The following is a 12,174-nucleotide window of genomic DNA, read 5'->3' on the forward strand; positions in this document are numbered from 1 at the left end:
AAATGCTTGTGCTATACTACCCTCTTATGTAATCATTTTTCCCTATAAATATGGCTGTTTGAATTTGCCCGGGGTGTGCATTTGGCGTAAGCTGCTGTTGCACCGACAGGCACCTGTGTTATCAATAAAGACACCTCTTGCTGATTGCATCTGTTGGCCTGAATTATTGAGACTGGGGGATTTCTTCCATCGCCCTTGAAAACGAGGGTTTTTCAACAGTAGCTGTAGGTGTTTGGTGGCCTGAAAGGGCAATAGGGCAACAGCTCAAAACAGGAGGTCGCAGCCAGGAGGCTGTTAAAAAAAACCGACAGAGCAGTTTTGGGGGTGGAGATACACAGGGGCAGGGTGAGATAGACCAGCAAGGACTGGTGGAGAATATGTTGGGGCATGTCATGGTTGCACGGGGACGAGCAGATGGTGGCAGCGGTTAGGAAGCTGGGGAGTGAAGGGAGAGCCAAAACCACTCCCTTGCCATGAAGCCACCTCTGTTTTGCTGAGGAATGCCGGGCCGTGACCCAGAGGAAGTGACGCGGGCCCTGGGCACAGGCTGAGAAGCTCATGGGACAGGGAGAGGCAGCTCTGTGTTTCATGGAACTGGTACAGGGTGCCCAAATGGAGGAGCCCCTATCACTGTCCTTCCACTCCCGATATCCATGCAGGGGAGCAGGAAGCAAGAGAAAGGCAAGAAACCCTGGCAACTTCGTGTGTCCTGAGCCGTCTGCAAGCTCACTAAGTGCTTGAGCGCTGTCTGCGGTTGTAGTTAGACACAAGGTTCGAATAAGTTGTGAATCGGTGAAAGAAACCTGGCCCTAAGCTGACTCAGAAAAGCCACCTGATCAAACCTACATTCCGGAGCGGAAATCCTGGTTTACTCCTTCGCTCTATCTTCGCCTTAATTTGGGTTTTAAATCGAGTCTCCGGGGTGTTCATCTACCTGTACTGAGGGCTTTGCAGTACCTCACCACATCCACATGGGGGCGGACGAGAGGCCGAACCTGGGAGAGAGCCTGGTTCTCGCTGGATAGGGCTTCCTGCTGTGCGAATGTGTCTCAGAAATGGTTGGGAACCCAGGTCTCCTGGGGCCGATTACCGAGGATCCAGATGGCTTCCCACTCTTAGGGGACGTCTGGTATAAGGGGCCCTCCAATAATGGGCAGTGGTCCCTTGCTCCTAGCTCCCTTAGCTTTTGCTGGAGCCTCTGAGGTTCCAACTTTTAAGCTTCATTGACGCTAGACAGGGTGGTCTATGCCTTCAAAGACCAGAACGTGGTGTGAGAGGCTCGCGAGGTGACAGGGTAATCGATTATTGGTATCTCTCTCCTCCTTCCCTGCTTCTCCTCACGGAGGTTTTTTTGTTTGTTTGTGTTTGTTTGTTTTGTGTGGTTTTTCCAAGACATGGTTTTTCTGTGTAGCCCTGGCTATCCCGAAACACACTCTGTAGACCAGGCTGGCCTCGAATTCACTGAGATCTACCTGCCTCCGCCTCCTGAGTGTTGGGCTTAAAGTCTGGCCGGCACCACCACCCGCCTCCCCACAGAGTTGTATCTTCAACTTTCTCTTCACTTTTCTAATTAAAATTTTTCATTACATGTTTATTGTGTGTGTTTGTGTGTGCGTGCACACATGGGTACTCATGTGCCACACAGTGTGTGTAGGTCAGGGGGAGAACTTGCCAGAGTCAGGCCTCTCCTTCCTGGGATTCAAATTCAGATGGCTCAGCTTTCGGACCTTACGTTTTATTTCGAGACAGGCTCTCATCTGAGTTGCACATGCTTGCTCTGCAGTACAGGCTTTGAATGCTCCTGCCTCAGGCACCAAGTACAGCTCTCCCCATCCCCAGTAGTTCACAGGCGCCTCCCTAGGACTTGATTTCCCCCCACATCCCTTTGTTTTCCTCCCAGCACCTGTTCCTATCCTCTGGTACTTGTTTGTTTTGTTAGATTCTTTGCCTCCTCCGCGGAGCAGGAAGGGAAGGGCTGGTTCTTGTCCTTCTTGACTTCCCAATACTGAGATCTAAAGTGTCTGCTCAAGAAATCTTTATGGGACTGGAGTTCAGTGGCACGGGGACCGACCCAGGAAGTCTTCCTGGGAGAAGTTTATGTTCCAAGTGGGAGGAGGGTGTGCTGCGGCTCTGCTGTTTCCTGGAGTGTGGTAATGATTGGCACTGGCCGGAGGCTGTTCTCCTCAACTTTAATTGCCCTGCACCCTCTCCTGAGACTCTAGACCCCCGTCTCTCTCCAGGGATGCCCCCATCTGTTCCCACTGACTCTCTGGTGTGCGTCCCTAGCCCGGATCCCCAGGAGGCTCTGGCCCCAGTACCTGTCATGGTGTAGCAATCAGGGCTGGGCCTCACCTCCTACCCACATTCAAGTTCCATCACATTTGGGATGAGCCGGGGCAGGCGGTGAGAAAACAGGGGTTTACTGATGTTCTTGGAGAAGGAACGGGAATGACTCGACCTAGAGATGGGTCTTTCTGTATTCATTCAAAGCAGAGTGGGATCCTGGGAGACTTTCCCTGCTCCTCCCCCACTCCAAGACTGAACTGTTGTGACCTCCCTTCCTGAGACCCGCTTATCCCTCCGCTCACTCTGTTGGACACTAGATACTTGGGGAGCACAAAGTCACCAAGGCACTGTGGATGAAGGAAGGCGAGGCGTGTGGAGAGGAAGATGCATCAGTGCTTAGCATAGAAATCGTTTCACTCCTGAACATTCACCAGGGAGCCGAACCTATCTTTCCAGCTGCTTGGGAGGCCGAGGTAGGAGGACGGAAAGCTCAAGGAATCGTGTGCGTGCGTGCATGTGTGTGTGTGTGTATGTGTGTGTATGTGTGTGTGCACATGCACATCCATGCTTGTGAATGAAAGAGAGAGAATTCATGCTCATTTGGTTGTAACACACATGCTCATGTCAGGAGCCATCACTTAGTTGCTGAGACAGGGGCTCCTACTGGCTCACTAGTGGATTCCTGGGCTGCTTGGCTAGTGAGCCCAGGAATCCACACACTATACAGCTTACTATACAGCTCTTTTCATGAGTTCTAGGGATCCAACTCCAGACCTCGTGCGGACATGGCAAGCAGTTCACTGACCACACCATGTCTCCAGCCCCTGGGTTAGAACCCTGAACCTGTCACAAAAGATAAAAAGAGGGCTGACAAGATGACTCGGCAGGTAGAAAGCCGGAACTGACTCCTGAGTTGTCTTTTGAGCTCCATACACATGCGCACCTCCCACACGCTAAGTGTAAAAGAGAAAACGGCAAAAGAGAGCTGAGGACGTGTGAAGCTCAGGAGTAGGTCTGCCAAGCACGGACAAAGCCCTCGGTTCAGTCCCCAGTCCATAAATCAAACACAATGTTTGGATCATCTGGAAGCTGACAAGGGTCAGCAGACTGATGCAGCCAGCTTTGGCCTCTGCAAGGGGCCAGGATTCTTTCCGTGGAATACCCGAGCAGATGGGTTTGTGTTTAGGGGTGCTGCGTCTTCACACACAACAGCGAGGAACACGGGGTCCAAGGTGGAGGACTATCTTTGTTTGGTCAAACTTTTCCGTTGTTTGTTTGCTGACATAGGATCTTGCCATGGAGCCCAGGCTGGACTCCAGATTTCCAGGCCCCTATGGCCACCACACCCAGCTAGAACATTACTTTCAAAGACGTACTTGGTGTGGGAAGATGGTTTTCTGTGTGGGACTTGTGGAAACTGAGCTAATTAATTGTAGGTTTACTGTAGGACACACAGTTGCCAAATGCCAGCAGCGCCCCTCCCCCCTTGTGCTGCTGCCCAGTGCTGCAGATTGGACTCAGGGCCTTTGAACATGCTCTGTCACTGAGCCACGCTCAAACTCCCTCATGGGTGGAGTCCAGGCACCGGTGCGTGCTCTACCACCAAGGCACATGCGTAGCCCTCTTTGACTCTTCATTTTGACACACGTCAGGCTGGCCTTGAATTCACTTTACGGCCCAGGTACACCTTGAGCTTTGCATCCTCCTGCCTCAGCTCTGGAGTACCTGGATGACAGTCCTTCACCGTGCCTGGCCAGAGAGCATCTGGCTGGATTCATTTAGATTAACACTTACATGCTTGGAGCTTAGGTCACAAAGCTCGTCCGGTGGGGGTAGGGGGGAGGTGTTACTGAGCCTGCCCTGCACTCTCTGGTCAGGGCTCTAACTCATACCGAATGCTAAAGCATTTTGAGAGACACTACTGCGCAGGAAGCAAGGGACTATCAGAGACCCAGCTCAGGTCTTGGAATCCTAAGGCCCTCACACTGGCCCTGCCACACACCCACACGGGCCACGCGACCTAGGTTGAGTTATTTAAGCTCCATATTTGCCGTGGCTCCCCCACCCACAGAATGTGGGTAATTATAGTGCCTATCTCCTGGAACTTCTGATAATTCGATGAGATCATGCCCTCAGAATATTTAGCACAAGGCCTGCCACAGAGGCAGAACTGGTAATGTTATTGGTACCATGAGACGGAAAGGAAAACATCACTGAGATGTCAGTATGCTACGCCAGCCCACCACAGGGCAGAGTCCAGAGCCAAGCAGAGTCACGGCAATGTGGTGCTGGTGCTGGCTGGTCCATGTTTGGGCACCGTGCATGTGCAGGCCTGTGAGCCAGGGAGGAAATCAGACTCTGCCATTAGCATGTCTAAATGGAGCTGATTAGCATAACATCTGTTCTCTTCTGCGCCTCCCGCTTCTTCCAGGGCTTTTGTTCACACTACCCTGGCCCAAAGGCTCCCGTGAGCTGGGCAGGCACTGCTAAACAGAATGAATCCACCTTCTCACAAAAACCATGTCCTCCAGAAAACCCTTTGGGAGAAACTCCACCCACCTCACTTTATTCTCTTTCTTTGTCCCCTCCAGGAGCGTCCACAGTCACTCAGTCATCCTGCAAAGTGGGTGTTCCCCAGGCTGTGTCCTCCTGTGGCTTTGGCAAAGTGGGGGATGCTCTGTGCCTACTGGAGAGGCTTTGTGAGGCTAAGGAGGTCCTGGGAGGTGAGGACAGCAGGGGTTCATAGAGATTCCTCAGGAATGACTCGAGAACTCCCACAAAAGGCCCGCTGCCTCAGGTTGCGGTAAGGAACCCAACCCTCAGATAAGGGGTGACTTTGTCCTGGCACCTCCTTGTGACACCGGTTGGGCCATCTGGACCTCATTGCAGAGGTTGCATCATTGAGCTGTTTTGCCACTTTGAGGTGATCCCACTCCCGCTAAGGGTGGGGTGGGAAGTGAAACCTTTCAGGGAGCAGATGCTCAGAGGTCAGGCCAGCGCAGATGCTTCTCCAGCTCCGTCTCTGGGACACTTGTTTCTGCTCCTTTGTGTTTCTGGTTTCCTCATCTTCCTAGGTCATCTAAACTCCCAGGAGCAACACCTGGGTAATAATGCAGGGTCCAGGCCAAGAGAGGAGAGTGCAGAGCTGGACCAAAGGACGAATGGATGCAATTCTAATGCCCCAGTCTCCACTGCATTGTGTGTAAGGCATGGTGCTCATGGAGAGAAAGGGGATTCGTGCGCAGTGCCTGGGCCGGGGCTATAGCTCAATTGGTAGAGTGCTTGTGTAACATGCAGTTTACGCAACATGGGTTTGAATCCAAGCATCACATAAACCAGATGTGGTAGTGCGAGGCTGTAACCCCAGCTCCCAGGAGGTGGAGGCAGGAGGCTCAGAAGTTCAATGTCATCCTTGGCTATGTAGTGAGTTTGAGCCCAGCCTGGATAGATAGAGAAAGATAGAGAACCTTGGAGATAGATCTATCTATCTATCTATCTATCTATCTATCTATCTATCTATCTATATCTCCAAAGTGTGCTCCCCCTACTCACATGCACATACAACACACACATGTATGAGGCTTAGTATTTCAAGAAAGAAACAAGAGAAATTAAACTCAGGCATGTGTGTGATTCAGAGAGATACAAACAGTTCTGAGAAGGGATAGGACGGGATAATGGGAGCAGCCAGGGAAACTCCACCCACAGGGGATGTTGAATTCTGAGAACTGGAGACAAACAAAAGGCACTTTAGGTTTGGGTTTAGGTCGCCGTGGTGATGCTTGTGAACAATCGCAGTCCTTGGGAGGTCGAGGAGGAGGATCAGGAGTTTCAGGTTATCCTTGTCTACATAGTGAGCCAGCCTGGGCTACACGATACCCTATTTTAAAAAAACTGCAAGGAAAGGAAGGAAGAAACAGAGAGGGAGAGAGAGATGAGAGGCTCAGACAGATGCCTGGAGGAGGAAGGGGCGTGCTTGGTAAGGAGTCCGATTTAGCCAGCATATAGGGTATGTGTGAAGAGGACAGAAGAGGGAAGCCGGAAGGGCAGGTGAAGTCTGCAGTGTGGAAGGCCTTATACCAGTCCAAGGGCTTTAGAGGGATTTGTCAGGGTGGAGGAACACAAGCGTGAGGGATAGAGAAAAAGAGGCAGATGCAGAAGGAGCGCTTGCTTGTATGTCAGCTCTTGCAGGGACAGGCCTAACCTGTCTCTGTCCCATCACCTCATGCATGGACAGACCCATGGCAGCCTCATCTTGCAAGAGCCTGGGGAGGAATGAGAGTTGAGAAATCAAAGATATACTGGGAACAGTCTATGCCTCCCCTCCCGGAGCCTCAGGGGTGGGCGACATGATATGGGGGTGAGTCAGTAGGGTGGGAACCCTATTCATTCTCATAGCCACCTCCTTGCTAATATAAAGGGCCACCAACGAGGCCCCGCCTCAGATCGCCCCAAACCTGACACCATGAAGATCCAAATTCTTCCCGCCGTGGCTCTCCTCACTCTTTTGGCGTTGCATGCTGCCCAGGGAGCTGCCCTGGGGGGTGCCGAGGTGAGCACCCCAACTGTATCAGCCTTTCTTAGACTTGTCACCCAGCTGTCCCTTGGGGTTTCCTGCCCATTGCTGGAGAAGTAATTCTTATTTGTTGGATGTAATCTTGGAGCTGGATGAGAAGTTGGGGTTCTGAGGGAGGGAGGAAGGAAGCAGGAGAGCATGGGGATGTAGCTTGGTGCAAAAGGAGGGAGGGGACAGAAGAGAACAATTCTGGGAAGATCTTTGGGGCAGCAATGTTTATATATCTGGAGAGAATGGTAAGGTGCAGGGTCCGGGAGCTGGAAGCTGAGGTGGGTCGTTGGGATCCACCTAATCCAGCCTTCCTCTCTAACATACTGAGTAGCTTCTAGATGAAGGCTCCCTGCTGGTCTAGACTCCTTTCAGGTCCCTGGACAAAGAGGACCCTCAGAGTTCCTCTGCCTCTCTCTTCTCTTTAGAGAGGGAAGAATGTTCTTCTTGGGTTTAAGGATCTAAGGCAAGGGGCATGGGCTTAACTGGGTTTGAGCACAAAGCCTCAGGGAAAGCAGGATCTGCTTGCATCTCAAGTGAGCTGGGTGACTTTGGCAGGTCTATGGGGATTGGGTCTCTATGCCATCAGACTGTGGCTAAGTAGACAGAATGTACCCACGGTGGCTAGAGCCTTATACTTTTCATGAGAAACAAGAAATCTGTGTTTGTTTATGAATTCTTACTTCTTAGCAATTAGCCGGGCATAGTGGAGTACAATTGTGATTTCAGCACTTGAGAGGCTGAGGCAGGGGAATCAAGAGTTTGAGGTTCATTCAGGCTACATAGGTGGACCCTGACACACACACACATACCCACCCACCCACACACCCACACACCCACACACACACACACACACACACTGATATATATAAAGACTTTAGTTTTAATTAACAGTGTATGTATGTGTCTGTGTGTGTGCATGGACACACCAGAGCTGGCGGAGGCCAGAAGAATGATGTCTTATTTGTGGACCTGGAGTCACAGGCAGTTGTGAGACTCCTAATGAAGGTGCTGGGAACCAAACTGGGGTTCTCAACAGGAGCAGTAGGAGTTCTTAATCTCTGAGCCATCACTTCAGGCTCCTCCTGCCCAAACTTAATTCAAATTTAAAATAACAGCGCCAAACTGCTAAGCTCTGTGCACTGGGACCCTGCCCAGAGGGCCACATGTTTGTGATCCCTGTCATGGGGAGGAAGGGGTAAGGGGGTCAGTAAGATGGAGGGGCAGAGGTTTTAGGGACTAGAAGAGGAGATTCAGCCTGTCGAGCAGGCGGCTCACCTTAGGGGCTTGGCTCCTGCTAGCACGCTGGTCTCCACCCAGCCAGGCCAACAAGTATGGGCGTTTTGGCACATAGAAAATCAACTGCCAAACAATACTAGCTGGTTTTGTTAGCTGGGGTTCTTTCTCCACCCTTCCTATCCACTGCCAGCAACTGGGTGTCCTGGACGAGAATGGGGCTGGCACGGGGGCCCAGTGAGAGACAATGGGCGGTGCCTCTTGGGGACCAGCTTACGAAGGAGGAAGAAGAGGGGGGCATGTCAGGGAGAAGGGCTCACCATTCACAGGGTCATTTGTCTCTTCAGGAAGAGACGACCGTCGGCAATTACGCTGCGGGATCAGAGGTAAACACCTGTTTTCCCATAGTCTCTGCTGTGTCCCTGTCTCTGTCTCCTCTGTGACTTCCGTAACACCCTGCTTTTTTGCCTAGGGCTTTAACAGTCAGTTCCTGAACCTTGACAAGCTACAGTCTGTGAGTATGATTCCCTAGTGTGGCACCCATGGCTTGCCCACCTCACAGAGGAGACCGCTTGCGAAGTTCCTGGGCCCGTCTTCCTCTCTTCCATCGTGCTGGGTGATGCACGGGGGCCTCTGGAACTGACTGGCTTCTGGCCTCTCTTTCTTTCCCCACAGGCCTTCAAGACTGATGACTTCCTGAACTGGCATGCCCTCACTGATGTGAGTCCTTAGGTTGTATTGGAGAGCCAGGCATGGTGGAGCATGCCTGTAATTCCAGCACTCCCGTGCCTGGGGTGGGAGAACCGTAAATTCAAGGCCAGCCTGGGCTACATAGTTGAAACAAACCAACCTTTTATCTGAGCCCTCTCATTCCTCATGAAGAAATGGGTTTAGGCAAACCAAGAAATTTGATTCAGAGGCGCCCCCCAGATCTAGTGCCCTTGGCTCTGCGCTTTCTATGCGACCCCTTGCAACCGCCTCCGTGTTTTCATCTGGGATGTGGGAGATGGAGGTGATGCTGGCCTGGGGAGGCTGCTCTGATGTCTAAATGAAGGCATGCTTGCATAGCAGCAGATGCCGGACAGACACGGAGAGAGGCTCTGACTGTGCTCATAAAGCAAGCCAATAGCACCGTGACATTCAGTGAGCACTCTAGCGTGTGATTCCAGTGAGTGGTCACCAATCCCTGCTTCATCAGTGAGCGTTTACTGATCCTCACTCATTTAATATTTACTGATCCTTGTTTATTCATTGATGGCTGCTTACCTGACCTCATTCTTTCCTCTCAGATGTTCAAAAAGGCGTTACCTTTCATCAACTGGGAGTTCTTCCCTAAGGTAAGAGTGGTGCTCATTCAGACGAGAGGAGACTGGGGTGAGGGAAGAGGCAGAGGATTTGGGAGGGGTGTGGGGACTTTGAAGGAAAGAGGGCCCTTTCCCCGTGGTTCCGAGCCATCTCAGCTACTATATTCTGAAGACCATGGAAACCCGGAACAAGCTGAGAATTCTTTTCTACCGAAGCCCCACCATTCTGACTTTGTTATAGGGTTCCGACCCTGGGGGGTCCCCAATCTGACCTACACCCCTTGCCCTTCAGGTAAAAGGATTGAGAAGTGCAGTTCCTGATTCCCAGTGATCATTCTCTTTAAGACCTAGGACCTAGGCTGACCCCACGGAGAGGACACTAGCGTGGAATCCGACGTCCATTCTACGGCAAATCTCCCCTGGCTCAGTACCTCCAATAAAGTGTTTTCCACCAGTCTAGTGGGTCCTGGATCTGTGTTTCTGTCCTTGTCCTACTGGGCTCTGGGGAAAAATGAAGAAGAATTAGTTCTGAGAGGACTGTAAGCAGATAGTTGGGAGGAAACGGGAAGGAATCCATCTTGCGCAGTGAGCTAATCTCCTAAGTTAAGTTCCTAGAGTTTGTTCACGAGTTACCTGTCAGCTCTAGATGAGGTTTGAGCTGGATCCACCTCTGCAAGAGTAACAGATGGGAGCATTGAAGAGGTGAGGAAATCCGGCAGTGTTAGGAGTGAGGGACGGTGATTGGGGATGAGGGATGATGACTGGGGATGAGGGATGTGATGCTCCATTGAATTCCCAGGCTCTTAGGACGCCGGTCCAAATGGCACATTAGCCTCACCTGTGGGTGAAGTTTTTGACCAAAAGACACTTATGTAGGCCTAAATGAAGAGGGTGGTGGCTTCAGTTGGTTTGAGTCAGATAAGACAGTCTCTAGATTCTTGTTCCCAGGACGACCATGATTAGAGGTGCTGCCTATAGCTACACTGGTTTGTGTGTGCGTAGGGGAGAGCTGGCAGGGAGGTACTACTTTATTGTTTAGCCAAGTGACTTCCAAAATGACTAGTGAAAGGTAGTAACCCTAGTCAGCTAGAAGCTGGGGGGGCGGGGAGGTTTCAAGTTTTACAGAAAAATTTAAAAAGGGTGATTGTGTGCGTGTGTGTGTGTGTGTGTGTATCTGTGTGTGTGTGTCTGTGTGTGTGTATCTGTGTGTGTGTGTGTCTGTGTGTGTGTGTGTATCTGTGTGTGTGTGTCTGTGTGTGTGTCTGTGTGTGTGTGTATCTGTGTGTGTGTGTCTGTGTGTGTGTATCTGTGTGTGTGTGTGTGTCTGTGTGTGTGTGTATCTGTGTGTGTGTGTGTGTCTGTGTGTGTGTATCTGTGTGTGTGTGTGTGTCTGTGTGTGTGTCTGTGTGTGTGTCTGTGTGTGTGTGTCTGTGTGTGTGTGTATCTGTGTGTGTGTGTGTGTCTGTGTGTGTGTGTGTGTGTCTGTGTGTGTGTGTGTGTATCTGTGTGTGTGTGCCCTCAGTGTTTTCCACTATGGCTATCGGCTTATCTTTTGAGGCTTCTCACTGAATTCGGAGCTCCTCATCAACCCACCAGATTCAGTGAATTCTCAGGGTCTGCCTGTCCTTTTTTATCCCACCCCTAGTACTAGGGTTACAGACATGCACAGCCAACTCCAACTTTCAGATGGGTGCTGAGGAACTCAACGCTCACACCCTCATGTTTGTGTGATAGGTGCTTTACAAACTGAGCTTTCTCTCCTCCACCCTCTGGGTTTTAAACCTTAACTTGGGCAGGGTGTGGGGGTGCAAGACTTTAGTCCCAGAATTCAGGAAGCAGAGGCAGGTGAATCTCTGTGAGTTGGAGGCCAGTCTGGTCTACAGAGTGAAACCTTGTCTCAAAAAAAGGAAGGAAGGCAGTAAGGAAGAAAGAAAGAAAAAAAGAAAGAAAAGAAGGAAGGAAGGAAGGAGGGGAAGAAGGAAAGGAGGAAGGAAGAAAGGAAGAAAAGAAGGGAGGAAGGGAAGGAGAAAAAAGGGAGAGAGGGAGGAAAGGAGGGAGGGAAAAAAGGAGGAAGAAAGGGAAGGAGGGAGAGAAGGAAGGAAAGGAGGAAGGGAGGGAAGGAGGGAGGGAGGAAGGAATAAGAAACATATAAACTTTCACTGGGAAGAGAGAATGACTCAAAGAGAAACAATTTGTTAATTTCATTGTGGGGACTGGTTCCAAAATTAAGTGATCAAGAGACCCCCTTGTGCTTTAGTATTGTCTGACCGTCTTGGACATGATGAAGATATGTGCTTCTTAATTCAAACTTTCTCCCTGACCTATGACACCATCCCCACCCACCTTCTGAAAATATAAACGCTTTTGTGACAGTTTAGTATGATGGATCTGTCTGGAACCCAAGGTTCGGCACCCAGCTTAAATCATGTGACCCATTTGAAATCTCTTTCGTTTGTTTCATTCCATTCCGTTCCGTTCCCTTCCCCTCCCGTCCTCTCCCCTCCCCTTACCTACCTTCTCTTCCCTTCCTTCCCCTCCGCTTCTTCGTTTCTCTCTCTCTCTCTCTCTCTCTCTCACTCAGGAAAGTTGTAAATAAAGAAACGAGTGCCATGACTCTGGGCTGTCTCAGCTTGTGTGTATGTATCTGAAATGAGCGAAGGAATAAACAAGAACGCTAACAATTACACTGTAGTCTTGCATCAAGGATAAGTGAAATAGCATAAAAAGTTCCTTTGTACAGGGCCAGACGTACAGTAGACACTTTATTATCTGCTCTCTCCAGCT

This window comes from Microtus oregoni, unplaced genomic scaffold, assembly GCF_018167655.1.
Source record: "Microtus oregoni isolate MIOR12 unplaced genomic scaffold, Mior012 000006F_ref0000085, whole genome shotgun sequence".
Lineage (NCBI taxonomy): Eukaryota > Metazoa > Chordata > Mammalia > Rodentia > Cricetidae > Microtus > Microtus oregoni.